Source organism: Equus caballus, chromosome 5 (assembly GCF_041296265.1).
Source record: "Equus caballus isolate H_3958 breed thoroughbred chromosome 5, TB-T2T, whole genome shotgun sequence".
In the NCBI taxonomy this organism is placed as follows: Eukaryota; Metazoa; Chordata; class Mammalia; order Perissodactyla; family Equidae; genus Equus; species Equus caballus.
This window is the reverse complement of record NC_091688.1, coordinates 66,673,847-66,689,383: the sequence shown is the minus strand read 5'-3', so window position 1 is coordinate 66,689,383 and position 15,537 is coordinate 66,673,847. Positions and strand designations below refer to the sequence as shown.

The window sequence follows — 15,537 nt, the reverse complement described above, 5'->3', positions numbered from 1 at the left end:
TGTCGTGACGTAAGATACTTAGTGGTGGTGAAGCTCACTGTTTCTACCAGCAAACTTAGCATTGGATGAGGTGGCAGCTTTATTAGTATTTGTAAGGCTTTAGTCATAGTGCTCTGGATATTGTTGTGTTGGAGCGATTTGGGTGAAAACAAGTTGATCAACTCAAAGATTTGGTTGAAATGATAATTGGTACATTCCAAGGAATAACCTACACTTAGATACTTAGTTTTGTTCAAAAATTCCCCTTACTGTTGAACATCTAACTCCTGAATTTTATCCATAGCAATCAATGCAGAGTAGAAATAATTCCATTACGTACTTATATTTGCTTAAAATAGACAAAAATGCTGAAATATCCATAAATATTTGCAATGCCACATCATGTTTATTATCAATTTATGATTTAGGGCTAAGCTTGCTGTAAATTAAAATCGTTTCAACAAAAGTGCATCTAGCTTTATCATTCAAATCATTTCACTAGCTAAAGTGAATGTTGTACTATATTATCTATTTTCTCTACTCATAAAGTAAATTTATACCCATAAGAAGCTGTGACCCCTCATTTATAAACAAAGCATGCATTCAATGAATGTGTTGCTGAGAACAAAACAATTATTTCCATCACAATAATACTTTCTAGCAATTCATGTGGGATGAGGTTGAAAGCTGGGGACACTCAATGCCTTTTAAAGGAATGGCAGAGGGGATCTTTTATAACTAAAAGTAGACAAATTTCTTCTCTTCCAAACATAAGGAAGTGTGTTCTAAAGGAGAAATTCTTTTTTTAAAAGCCACAGAAGCACTCATTTTTCTACCTGAAATGCCGCTCCAGTTTTTTTCATTAAAATTCTGTAGTTCTTGGAAAGCAAAGAAATGACTTCAAATCATAACTTATCTTACTTTTTATATGAACTTGTAGGAGAGGAAGACATTTCCTCTACCCGTTCTGGGTCCTTCTGGCTGGACAACAAATTAAATTCACATGAGACAGAATAATAAAACAAAAGCGAAAATTAAGCAAAGCTTTATAACATATATACATGGGAGAGACCCAGAAAAACTGAGTAACTCACTAAAATGGTGGAAGCTCTTACCTTAAATACCATCTTCAGCTAAAGACAAAGGAGGATTTTGGGAATGGGGAGCCAGTTATGGGAGATTACCAGAAAAGCACAGTAAACCAGAGTAAGGTTATTATGCAGATTTAGGTCCTTGGCTTCACATTGACAAGAGTGTCTAGAGATAAGGTCATCCCCCCTTCTTCCTGTTACAGAGAGGGAGATACCTTTACAGATTGGGATTACTTTTACAAATGTAAATGTCTCTTACAGAGGGTAACTTCTACTTTCCAGAGTCTCTCTCATGTCTGCAGTTTTTTTTTTTTTTTTTTTGAGGAAGATTAGCCCTGAGCTAACTACTGCCAATCCTCCTCTTTTTGCTGAGGAAGACTGGCGCTGTGCTAACATCCATGCCCATCTTCCTCTACTTTATACGTGGGATGCCTACCACAGCATGGCTTTTTGCCAAGTGGTGCCATGTCTTCACTTGGGATCCCTACCGGCAAACCCCAGGCCGCCAAGAAGCAGAACGTGTGAACTTAACTGGTGCACTGCCGGGCTGGCCCCTGTCTGCAGTTTTTAAAAGTAACCAGCCCAAAATAATCCTCATGCCAAAGAGATGTATCTTGGGGTGGCCAATCCCAGTCCCCCACAAACCCTTTCCATTTTATTGGAAAATGAGTTTAACCTTCAGATATTCCAATAATGCATCTGCATTTTATGACCAGCTGCTTTAAGACATATTTCAGATTTATCCCAAGTGCTTGTGGTCAGTGAGGAAGGCAGCACATATTTATTCAGTATCAGATGCATGGATAAAACTATTTTAGGCACAGGTTTCATAACAAAGAACTTAAATTTTAGGAATTATGTATAAAAATATTTACTATGACTTTATAGTCTCTAGCCTTTAATATCTTAGGAAAATAATAATGTTATTAGAAATGCATATGGTTATATATTTAGTGAGATTAGTGATAATTATGATGGGAATAAAAACATCTTTCTTGGACCAGTGTTATCGTGGCTGTTTAATGTTAACAGCATTCCGGGTGGCTTTTTACGGTTAAGCTGTCATCTATAAGTCATCAATAAGAGACTCAGTTGAACAGGAATATCCCCAATTATAAACTAGCTGCTCAGGAATGTATATTAACAATTTTTAATTCTTTATCCAAATTACTTTTCGCTTTCCAATAAAAACCTACAGAAATTTTAAATTCTGTAAAAATTTTTGTCAAAATATATAAGGATGTCTCCTTTCACCCATTATATGTTGAATAACTAGGCTTTCATTCTAAAGAAAGTAATCTTATAGAGGGTGTGACCCTATTCACTCAGTAAGGGCAGGAGCAGGACTCAGAAACACAGACTCACAGATTCCTCCCAGCCTCGTCAGTGAGTAAGGACTATGTATGACATAAACCCAGTTGGGCTGCATCAGCAACACTACATTAAGCAACATATACAATTTGCACATTTATGGACTGATATGCTTAGCATTTATGAAGACTCATTTTTCTATTGCCTGAAAAGAAACAATACTAATAGTGTGTGCAATTAGGAGCTCCCAAGAATAATGGAAAAATTGGTGACCTGTAACCACTTTTAGTACTGTGTGCTGCCTTGAAAACGTAATGAATTCCTCCCTATTGTCTTTGCAGGGCATCAATGCGTATAAATAATCTACAAGACTACTGGACGAACATAGGAGATGATGGAAGAGTGGTGACCAAGGTAGTTTCTAAAGGTGCAGCCTTACTTCCCTGTGCATCTCCCATCCCTCAACTTCCTGACGACTCCTCTTGGTAAGTTAATTCAATTCTAAAAGCATTTATTAGTAACCTCCTATTTATTTCTGTAGTCCTTTGTCTCCAGGAGTAATAACGCACACTGAGAAAAAGAAACACATAAATGAAAAAGTTTAATAGCTCTACAGAAATACAGAGTTAAGGAGCAAAGTGAGTGGTGGAAATAACACAAATAAGTCAAAGAAAAATGCAATTAGAGGAAGAGGGAGAAATTGGGGCATCTTTAGAATGGAATAGGAGCTTAGATAGCTATTAATGTATGGATATAAAAGTAACGAGAGAGAGAGAGTGGATGGACAATGACTAAATGTGATGATGAGGGTCAGGTTGTCTTGGCCTCACCGTGAGGGGGTTTTATGCCCTCAGTTTAGATGTGTGGCCCCTTATCAGAAAAAAATTAACACATTAGGAATCATTACTCCAACCACAGGAGAAGACACAATAGAAAGAGCAGGTACTCTTGGGTTGGAGTGATATCTGGGACAACCTTCAAGTCATAGGGAACAGTATAAACACAGGTGTTCTCTTTCATAGTCTAGGGAAAAGAATTCTCCAGGAAAATGTCAGCCTTGCAAGGGTACAAGTTTTCTCAGATCTACAAACACCATTTCTCACAAAAATTCTTAGCTCAAACACCTCTTTATCCCCTGCAGAGAATACAATTGGAAACAATATCAGAATTGTTAGGATTATTAAAGGCTACACATTTCTACTTCCAATTATTAGAAAAAGTGCCATGACCACAACTGGGCATTGTTTTGATTAGGGATTGTTTGATGTCACAACCTTAATTCCTCTTTTGTGATGACAATTTTCTATCGTCCACTACTGTCTCCCTTGTTTCAACTTTAACCACTCTCTGAGCTCATCCTAACCACCTCTTATTGTGCTTCTATTTTCTTTTCTTTTTTTGAGGAACATTAGCCCTGAGCAAACATCTGCCACCAATCCTCCTCTTTTTGCTGAGGAAGACTGGCCCTGAGCTAACATCCTTGTGCATCTTCCTCTACTTTTGAGGGGCGGCTGCCACAGCATGGTCTGACAAGAGGTGCATAGGTCTACACCCGGGATCCAAACTGGTGAAGCCTGGGCCCCTGAAGTGGAATATGAAAACTTAACCACTGCACCACCAGGCTGGCCCATTATGCTTCTATTTTCTTCTGGTTTAGAAGTATCATCCTGGTTTCACATTCTTCCTTGTCTAAGCATGAAGTGCTGGTTTATTTTCTTAATTACTCTCTTGTGAGCTTTCTCAAGTTCGTCCATCCTCTGTCCTTTCATAGCTCTAATTTTGGATCAATCTAAACTTTCAGCTTCCCCATACCTACACAGTTGGCAAGTGTGAGTGTAAGAAACCACAAAACTATGTATATTGTCACAACTACAGATATATGTGGGTTTCAATTTCAAGTGGATCCTCAATATCTGTATTTTTATTTGTCTTGGGTCAATTCTATTTTCTGTTACCCAAATTTGCTATACAAAAACTTACTTGCTTTTAAGTATTCTACCGTAACTTTAGATCAATTACTTTCAACAACTGATACTATTTCCTATGGCATGTAGAACAATGAAATCATTATGTAGGAAAACCCTCAACTTAATGAATTGTAACCCCATGATTATCTATTTAATAATTATTTTTACTTCTTTCCTCCCTTCTCAAAAATTGTATCGCCTCCAATTTTTTTCCTGAATTCTATTTTTTCTTAGCTGTTGGTTGATTTTGGCCCATCATTTTTTTCTATATCCTCAGCATGTTTTTCTCTAGAAGAATCTTTCCTTCAGCCCATCTATTCATTTCTTTCCAATTTCTTTTAGCTATGACATCCTCTATACTAAAAATTGAAATTATTTCCTGAAATGCACATGCCAACTTTTGGGAAATCCACAATTTCCGTATGATTTATGTAGGCAAGGAAGACATTTCCTCTACCCGCTCTGGGTCCTTCTGGCTGGACAATGAATTGAATTCACATGAGACGAATAACAGGAGAAAATTAAACAAAGCTTTATAACATGTATCTATGGGAGAGGCTCAGACAAACTGAGCAACTCGTCAAAATGACAGAGGTTCTCATCTTAAATACCACCCTCAGCTAAAGACAAAGGATGATGTTGGGGGTAGGAGGAGTCAGTTATGGGAGATTATCAGAAAAGCACAGTAAACAAGGGTAAGATTATTATGCAGACTTACGGCCTTGCTTCTGCATTGATAACAGTTTCTAGAGATAAGTTCATCCCTGCTTCCTGGTACAGAAAGGGAGACACCTTTACAGATGGAGATTTTCTTTACAAACGTAAATGTCTCTTAACAAGGGATAAGTGAATTCTACTTTTCAGAGTTTCTTTCCTGTCTACAGTTTTTAAAAGTAACCAGCCCAAAATAATCCTCATGCCAAAGAGATGTATCTTGGAATGGCCAATTCCAGACCCCCACATTTATCATCCAAAAAGGGCCACAGCTGAGAAGGAAAGAAGGGCAATATTAACAAGTAAAACCAGAACTATCCAGAACAAAACGAGATGTATGGCTATCTAAATAATGAACTACCTAACCCCATCTTTGTATTACAAATGATTAGACTATGAGAGGATCCTTGGTTTGCCTTGGGGGACATGAGTAGTTGGTAGAATACTTTGAGCTTAATCATTGCAATTAGTACTAAAATAAATCCACAATGTTACCTCATTTTCAGATAGTTATTGATTAAATTGAAGAATAACTATAGGGTGACACATATCAACTGGCACCTAGAAATTCTGTATAGAGTAGTCAAGCTATTTACTCATGAGAAATAAAAACCTCATTCATTTTTGAAGAGTTTTACAATATTTTGTTTCACAAAATTTGAGGAAATGATCTAGGATGTCCTATTTGTATACTAGAATGTAAAACAATGATTAGTTCTGAAGAGTTAACAGCAAATTTTGTTCTTTTCTTTCCCTGGACGGGTAGAAAGCAAGCAGTATATAATACAGTTCCTTAATTGCATTCCATTTCTGCTTGTTCTTAAGTCTTATCTTTAAAATTGTCTTACAAATGTATAAGTTATATTTTACCCTTTAGTTTGGGTTCCTGGACCCAATTTCAGTGTGTGGGGGCCCCACATAAAACAAGCAGTGCCCTGACACCTGCTGGGTGTCCTAGAATTCCACTCAATTCTGACACTCTTTCCCTGGCAGGAGATAGCATCAGATTCCACAGGTTAAGGATTCCGTTCTACAAGACTGCTCCCCGACCCCCACCCCTACTTCAGAGGCCAGTGGCAAGTCCGAGGTGTTACTTGAACTTCTGACCAACCAGCTATAAATCAGAGGCTCACATGACTCTCTCTTTGAGTTTGATTTATTTGTCAGAGCAGCTCACAGAACTCAGAGAAACCTTTACTTAGTAGATTACTAGTTTATTATAAGAGGATATAACTCAGGAACAGACAGATGGAAGACATGCATAGGGCAAGTTCTGGAGAAGTACGTGGAGCTTTCATGTTCCCTCCAGTGTGCCACTCTCCCCAAATCTCCGTGTATTCACCAACCGCTGAAGCTCTCAGAGCCTAGCCAGCTGACAATTGATCCAAACTCCACCCCCATCCCCTCCCTGGAGGTCAGCAGGGTGGGACTGAAATTCCAACCCTCTAATCATGTGGTTGGCTCCTCTGGCAACCAGTCCCCATTCTTCTGTGCTTTCCAAATTTACCTCGTTAACAAAACAAAAGACGCCTTTATCCCTCTCATCACTTAGGAAATTGCAAGAGTTTTAAGAACTGTGTGCCAGGAACAAAGGAAGACCAAATTCTTATAATAAATGACAATATCACACCCTTTATACAAAATTTTATTTAGTATTGTTTATATAAGAAATCTAGTTTCTCAAGGAAAACAAACTGCCTCTTGTAGCAGATTTTCTAAAAAACTATGTACCTCACATACTTATTCACAAAATAATTACACACATTCAAAGAAAGGAGCAGAAGAAATTATCTATTTAAAAAATTTAGTTTATTTTTGTCTCTAATTAATCAGTATAGTCTTGAATGCAAGAAAGGTTTTTTGACATCACACAGTTGCTTTAAAATAAAAATACATATTTCACATTAATATATTTACATATGTCTTGTTGTGGTCAGTATCAAGATAGATCCACAATGTTGACACTGGCTCAACACAAGATTGACATAAAGGGAGCCATATTGTAGAAAAGAGATCATGTTGTAACTTTGAACGACCTCTGATTAACTAACCCAGCTGGATTTTCACCCTCCAGGAGGTCCACCTATTCTGTAGATTTTATGACCCCCCACCCCCCGCTAGTGTATATACCTTCCAGCTGTGATAAGACAATAACTTCATTCTTTTGAGTTCCTTAGGAATATGATGACCCCTTAAACAGAGAGTCTATGCTGATAGCCATCATCAATGAATACTGAAAGATCTGGTGTGGCAATTCCCAGTCTATAATACCACAGGGTCAACATTCCTAACCCTCTCCCCTGTAACCCACTGGCCTATATAACTGTTTCAAGATTCTGTGCCCCCCTAAGATGGTTCTTTCAGACATTAGTCAGCCATCTTCCCTCTTGCTAGCAAGCTATAATAAAATGCCCTTTCTGTGCCACCATCTTGCCTCTTGACGATTGGCTCTTGTCTCACGATGAGCAGATCGTGCACTTTGTGTGGTAACAATATTACCAATTTTTCAGGCTGGTGTTGATTAATTGCTTAACTTGAAGAACACATGCAGGGTGATATATATGTATATATGCATAAAACTATTTAAATTAGTATACGTACATATAAATATATAAGTATATATGTATTGATATAAGAATATGTATGCATGTGTTAATATATGTATATATGTATTAATATAAGAATATATTTAGGGTTATATATGTTTATATGTAAATATACTTAAATAAATATAATTTAAATTTCTCCTAAAATTGAGGATTAAAGTTGGTTTTCAGTAAACACAAGTCTAAAGTGAAAATCAGAATAATATTAGATTCTAGAGTATTTTCCCCTTAGAAAAGCCAAGTATTTACTGCTCTCCATAAACATTGAGTACTATGGTATCATTAAATTAGTAAGTGATTATTATTATTATATTGATGTTACATACTGTTCTGGGCACAGAGTGTAATATCTGGCTGTATGATTGGATTTTGAAAAGGTAATTGTTGCAGTTTAGTATGGGGCATAAATTAGATCTGCCATCAGTGGATTTTTCATGCACACTACATTAGATAGTTCAAATCTAAAGACTGAGTATTACTTCTAGAAGGTATAGCGCTTATCACAGGTGGTGGTCTATGTGAGCAGCTTTTGCTAGAGAGATAGACCATGTTATCATATGAGGGTTCAAACAGATAGGTTGAACGTTATAATGTGAGATCCTAGGAGATCCAGTTCCTAACCAAGGCAGCTGAAAGAAGTCTTTGCCTGAATCCTAGTGTGCTTTCATTCCCAAAAGCCAATAATTGCTGCTTTTTGTTGGTAGGCTGAATTTCAGCTTCACATACCCCTTTTGCCTGCATGCAGGAAGAGCAGGAAATGCCCTGGAATTAATGTCTCCCCAGAGATGGCATTTAACCAATGACTGAAAGATAAAGGTGTATAAATAGTTCAGATTTCTTGGACAGTAAGAAGTCTGAGCTATAGTATACGTTGTCTCCAAATTTCTCCTGTATTATTGAGCTACAGGTAACATTCATAAACACAGCTTAGTGAGATGCCCTTGCTTGGACTCTGCTTTCCCGGTCCCACTTCCCCATTCTCCTACCAGTTTTTCCTGAAAACACTTTCAAATTATTCTCTTTCACACCAATCCTTCTCTCAGGCTTTGCTTCTGGGTAACCTAAATTAAAATACATTTCGCGATGAAGGAAGAAAAAAGAGCACTAGTGGGGCAAAAAAGACATAACACTAGTTCTAGTGGAAGTAAAGATACTCATCAGGGTATTAAAATTGCTTAAGATAGAGAAGGTGAAACTTTAGGAATCAGATGTCAGAACTGGAGTCCAAGGACAAGGAAGAAGATTATTAAGTAAGTATCTTTAAACCATATAGTGAAAAGCAGCAGAACATACATTGAGAAACATTAATCCTGATTTTCTGTTTGAGATTTACAGCAGCAATATCATCACATTAAAAACTCATCTTTTCATGGGTAGAATGAGTAATGCTGAGTTAGAAGAGGGAAAACCTATTGACCTAGTTCTTAGCAGTGTGGACAATTTTCAATTTCAGATGGCAAGAAATATGGCTTTTAATGAATGTGAACAAAGATGTGTAAGTCTGAGTTCAGCGGAAATGCGCTTTTGGAGCACATGCAGTTCGTAATTCTTGGGGAATCTCTTTGTTTTGCCTTTGTTTCACCATTTGCAGTTGTTGCAAATATTGATAAAAAGACTCTGAAACAAGAGAAATCATACAGCCAGTCTTCCTACCACTGTAGAAGTGGTTTCTGAAATCTTGGATCAAAATGTGTTAATATTTCTGTTAAATTTTGGTACTGTAAGTTTTTACCTTGGATACAATTCAATACAGGATTTTTTTTTTTACCTTGTTCATGAAGCCAAACCCTTAGTGTGATGTCAGAAATTGTGGGAGGCAGCAGGGAGAATATAAGAAAAATATAATAGCACTGCCCAAGGGGAAGTTGATTGAAAGAAATAACACATCAAGGTAACGAGAGGAGTATTGAGTTGGTATCTGAGATTCCAGAAAAGAACTAAAATATTCTTCAGGTCCACTTCCTGATTTACCTGTAGGAAATACAGTGGCAGGAAGATTCTGTAACTCAAACTAAAAAACTGATGAATGAAATCAAAGGACTAAATAAATGGAGAGATATTTCATGTTCATGGATAGGAAGACTCAGTATCATCAAGATGCCATTACTTTCTAACTTGATCTATAGATTCAATGAGATCCCAATCAAAATCTCAGAAAGTCATTTTATGGATGGGAAAACTGATTCTAAAGTTTATATGGAGAAGCGAGAGACCCAGAATGACCAACACAATATTGATGGAGAAGAACATAGTAGGAGGACTAGCACAACCTGTCTTCAAGACTTGCTATAAAGTTACAATAATCAAGACAATGTGCTGTTGGTGAAAAAACAGACAATTAAAAGATCAGTGGTTGCCAGGAGGTATGGGGGAGCGGGGAGAAGAGATTAGGTGGAGCACAGAGGATGTTTTCTACATTTACCCTTCATTTCCCAAATTGTATCCTAAGATCACCCAGACCGGAATAGTGTGACTGTGTGTTAAATATGCAGAAACCTGGGCCCTGCTACAGACCTTCTCAATCAGAATCTCAAGTGCATGAGCCTCATAATTAGCATTTGTTTTAAAAAGTACCTGAGTGTTACTGAGACACGGTAACATTTGTTAAATTTGCCCTAGAACTCAAGGCTAGACTGTCAGGCTTTAATATCCTCAATGTGTTCATAGGATTGCACAGCCACCTGGTCACCTGGTGACCGGGCAGGGCCAGGGAGATACAATGGTAAAGAAGATAGACGTTGGCCTTAAAAACTACACATGTTTGTATTAATAACTAGAATGCAAAATGCATTCTGTCTCAAGTGAACTATGAGTTATAGTCTGACCAGCCCAATGGAGAGGAAATCTCCAGTTCCGACTTTCTGAGGGAAAGGTGAGAAAAAGTTGCACAAAGGAGTAGCATTTGAGTGGGGCTTGAATAGTGAGTGGGGTTTCAACATGCATATTTTGCTGTAGGGGAAAGGTATAGGGGAAAGGATACTATAGATCAAAGTACTAAAAGCTAACCAGGCAGAGAATGACACAGTGTACCACTGACACAATGTACATGTCAGCATCCTAGTGTGTGAGAGGCTTTGATTCAAGATGAATATTAAAATGAAGCAGGTAATATGTACATTCTCGAGTGTTACGATTGAGAGTGTAATCTTATATTGCAAGTAATAGCACAAGGGATATATTTTGTCTATCATATACATATATATATACATATATATATATATATATATATATATATATATTTTTTTTTTTTGGTGAGGAAAATTGGTCCTGAGCTAAAATCCATGCCAGTCTTCCTCTATTTCGTATGTGGGATTCCGCCACAGCATGGCTTGATGAGTGCTGTGTAGGTCTGCACCTGGGATCTGAACCAGCAAAACCCAGGCAGCCGAAGTGGAGCACACAAACCCAACCACCATGCCCCGGGCCAGGCCCTGGTTATAATATTTTATGTAGACATTGCTAGTCAACTGTCAGCAGGTTATGAATTTTCAGTTATTTTTAATAATATTGTTAGCAGTTGTGTATACAAAAATGGGGATAGATCAGATAAATTGTGGCTATGGAAGAATTATTAACTTGTCAGTATTTTGTGCTGCTTTGGTAACTTTAGAACAATTTTTTCAAAGACATACAACACATACACTCCCATTGCGATAGTTAAGAGATACAATTATGTAGCATAATATATCCCAAATTGTATTCCTCAAAAAACATGTAAATAGGTGCTATGGGTTAGATTGTGCACTCTCCTCCTGCAAATATATGCTGAAATCCTAGCCCCAGTATCTCAGAATGTGACCTTGTTTGGAAGTAGTGTCTGTAGAGATGTAATCAAGCTAAAATGAGGGCATTACGCTGGGCCATAATCCGATATGACTAAAAGGGGAAATTTGGACACATGTGAAGACGGAAACAGAGATTGGAGTTATGCTGTCACAACCAAGAAACATCTGGGGCTACTGAAAGCTGGAAGAGTCAAGGAAAGATCCTTTCTCTACAGGTTTCAGAGGAAGCATGTCCCTGCCAACACCTTGATTTCAGATTTCTGGCCTCCGGAACTAAATTAAGTAAACCAAATAAATTTCTGTTGTTCTAAGAAATACAGTCATGGTACTTTGTTATGGTAGCCCTAGGGAACTTGAATAGCAGGTATTGATGTGCTAAAATAGTTTCGTGGTCAAAACAGAGTGAGGAACATACTTTTACACAGAGCTAAACAGAACTAAAGGATATCTCAGTGACTTCCACCCTTGTTTTGATGCTCTTAGAGAGGAACTACTGCAAAAAGTATTTCCTAAAAATATTTGTTAATGGAGTACAACTTTTTCCACATTGGCCAAGTCACATGACTACTTCTCCATAGAACACAATTTGGGGAATGCAGACCTAGAGTGTCTAAATTTAATAATCACCATAATACTTAGAAAACTCAGAGAAAATCATTCTCCCCAGATTGAGTCAATGACCCTTTTCATTCTACATTGTTCCTTAGCCTAAGATATATTTTTACTAAAAGTTCTTTGAGTGCCCTTGGTACCCTTGAGGGTGAATCTCAGCCTGTGGAATTTTTGTTGAAGGGAGAGTTTACAAAACCGATGCTCTGATTGGCAAGAACATCTATAAGAACATAATACTACATTAGTTTCAAGAATCCACCTGACGGTTAAACATAAATCAACATCAAATGCAACAATTCAAATATTTAGTTGGGCAAGATTTATACTAAATATGTTTCTCCTTGAATTTTCTGTGGAATAAGCAAAATAGCCAAAATTATATATTTGAAACACTGATAATTAGGAAAAAAACAATCTTCTAAGACCGTTATATAATTATTCTTCATAATACACTGAAATATAATGTGCTTTACTAGATATTCAAATTTAAGCAGGTTTTGTGTTTATTTTGTCCTTTTCATTATTTGCTCCGTCAGAGAACGTTACCCATTTCCGCTTTTAACTGGGCAAAAAGCTGGTGTGGCCATCAGATTGAGTGCTCGCCCATGGAATGTGAACGGAAGTAATGTAAATCAATTCGAGACTTAGCCATTAAATACATATCCAGAATGTTTCCAGAATGAGCACAATTCCAGGATGATCTTGGAAACTGCATGTGAAAATAGTTGATTCACACAGTGGAAAGAGTCAGAATTCTTGGATCACCATTTAGAGAAGAACCACTGACTTGGAACACATTTATCTGACTTAGATACACTGACTTAGAACACAAACTATTACTTAGGCAGAGTTTAGTTACTGACAGTTCAGATATATCTGTTACAGCACCTGGTGTTATTTGAACTAGAATCTTTTATTTTTTTTGTGACAAACTGAGATCTATTCAAAATTTTGATGTTTCTTTTTAAATTCACATTTTTTCAGCTTATTCAGTGGTATTTATTGAGCACTTAGAGTGTGCCAGATAAATCCTTGCAGACAAAGAAATTAAAAAAATACCAGACAACAAAAATGTTCCTGAAGTTTCCATTCACTTATGGTGACAATAGATTTGGGAGAAAATATTACAGCTTCAAATAGACTGGTCATGTAAATCTCATTAAAAACATGAGAGAGGAAGGAAACTATTTAGATATCTGGAGAAAAAATTTGTGTAAAATATTAAATACAAGGGGTAAAATTTTTGAGAGGGCATGCCTGGTTCAGGATAAGCAAACTGACATAAACATAAAACAGAGTAAGTGACAGAATAGTTAAGAAGTGAGAGGAAAGCAATAAAGACTAGACATGCCAGGACCCTGTAGGCCATTGTAAATTAAGGACAAAGGCTTTTGCTCTGGGGAAAATCGGAAACCATTCGAATGTTTTGAGAAGGAAACTTTATGTCTATCTAATGTTTTACAGTATTACTCTGGCAGCTCTCTTGAGACAAGGCCAAAAGGGCAAGAGTATAAGAAAGGAGGCCGTTATGAGTCTAATGAAATATTCAAGCAGATGACGGTGACTTGGACCATGATCTTAACTGTGATTTAATAGTAAAATTCTGGATGTATTTAAAGGTTGACATAATAGGATTTTCTAACAGTTCATATATAGTGTATAAGAGAAAATAAAAGGAGCAAATGTGGAAGCAAATATGCTTCTGAAAATTAGCCTATGTCACTGGAAGAATGGAGTTGCCATTTACCAAATGGATCAAACTGAGGGAAAATCAAGTTTGATAGGGGAAGATTGGGAGTTCAATTTTGGACATGTCAGTTTTGTATGCATTAATTTTGTATCATCTATAAGACATCCAACCGATATAGTAGAAGGCATTTGGAATTAGGAAAATTGATGTTCAGAGAAGTTGGGGCTTGAGATATCAATTTGCAAGACAGTGCATAGAAGTGTTTAAAAACATGAGATTGGAGTGTGACCAGTGAGGTAAGTGCAAAACTGGGAGATTACTATATAATAGCGCACCTGTGTTGAACCCGGAGCAGATAATTTTAAGACTTTACTTTTAGAAAAGTTTTAGGTTTGCCACAAGATTGAGGGAAAGGTACAGAGATTTCCAATATACTCCCTGCCCTACACATGCATAGCCTCCTCTATTATCAATATCACTCACCAGAACGGTACATTTGTTACAAGTGGTGAACCTGCATTGACTCATCTCCCATAGTCCATAGTTTACGTAAGTGGTCACTCTTAATTTTGTACATTCTATGGATTTAGACAAACGTACAATAACATACATCCAACATTATAATATCATATAGAGTATTTTCACTGACCTAAAAATCCTCTGTACTATGCTTATTCATCTCTCCCCATGCCCTCACCCCTGGCAAGCATTGACCCTTTTACTGTCTCCATAGTTTTGCCTTTTGTAGAATGTTATATAGTTGGAGTCATACATATGTAGCCTTCTCAGAATGAGTTCTTTCACTTAACAGTATTTATTTAAGTTTCCTCCATGTCTTTTTGTGGCTTGATAGCTCATTTCTTTTTAGCACTGAATAATATCCCATTGTCTGGCTGTAGTTACTACAGTTTATTTATCCACTCATCTACTGAAGGACACGTTGGTTGCTTCCAAAGTTTGCCAATTATGAATAAATGTGCTATAAACATCCATGTGCAAGTTTTTGTGTGGACACAACTTTGCAAATCCTTTGGATAAACACCAAGAAATGTGATTGCTGGATCGTTATGGTAAGAGTATGCTCAGTTCCGTACTAAACTGCCAAACTGTCTTCCTAAGTAGCTATACAATTGCGCATTCCCACCAGCAATAAATGAGAGTTTCTTTCGCTCTACATTTGATGTTGTCAGTGTTCTGGGTTTTGGCCATTCCAATAAGTGTGTAGTCTTACCTCAGTGTTGTTTTAATTTGCATTTCCATGATGACATACGATGTGGACCATCTTTTCATATGCTTATTTGCCATCTGTACATCTTCTTTGATGAGGTGTCTCTTAAGGTCTTTGGTTCATTTTTTAATTGGATTGTTTGCTTTCTTCTTGTTAAGTTTTGAGTTCTCTACATTTTGGATAACAGTCCTTTACCAGAAGTGTCTTTTGCAAATGTTTTCTCCCAGTTTGTGGCTTGTCTTCTACTTCTCTTGACATTATATTTCTCATAGCAGAAGTTTTTAATGAAGCGTGGCTTATCTATTATTTCTTAAATGATTTGTGCCTTTGATGCTATATCTAAAAAGTTATTGGTATACCTATGGTCGTGTAGATTTTCTTACATGTTGTCTTCTAGAAGTTTCATAGTTTTACATTTTACATTTAGGTCTATGATGTATTTTGAGTTAATTTTTGTGAAGGGCGTTAGGTCTGTATCTAGATTCACATTTTTGCATGAAAAGAGCTCAAACAATTCTGATTGCTACACATTTACTCTGAGAAGGAAGGCTTAT

At 37.0% G+C, this 15,537-nt stretch overlaps 1 pseudogene; it reads left to right on the top strand.

The window, feature by feature from the left end:
- LOC100060099 (ubiquitin-like modifier-activating enzyme 5) overlaps positions 1 to 9,683 on the top strand; it is a 35,875-nt pseudogene extending 26,192 nt beyond the window's left edge.
- The last annotated feature ends 5,854 nt before the right edge of the window (positions 9,684 to 15,537 follow it).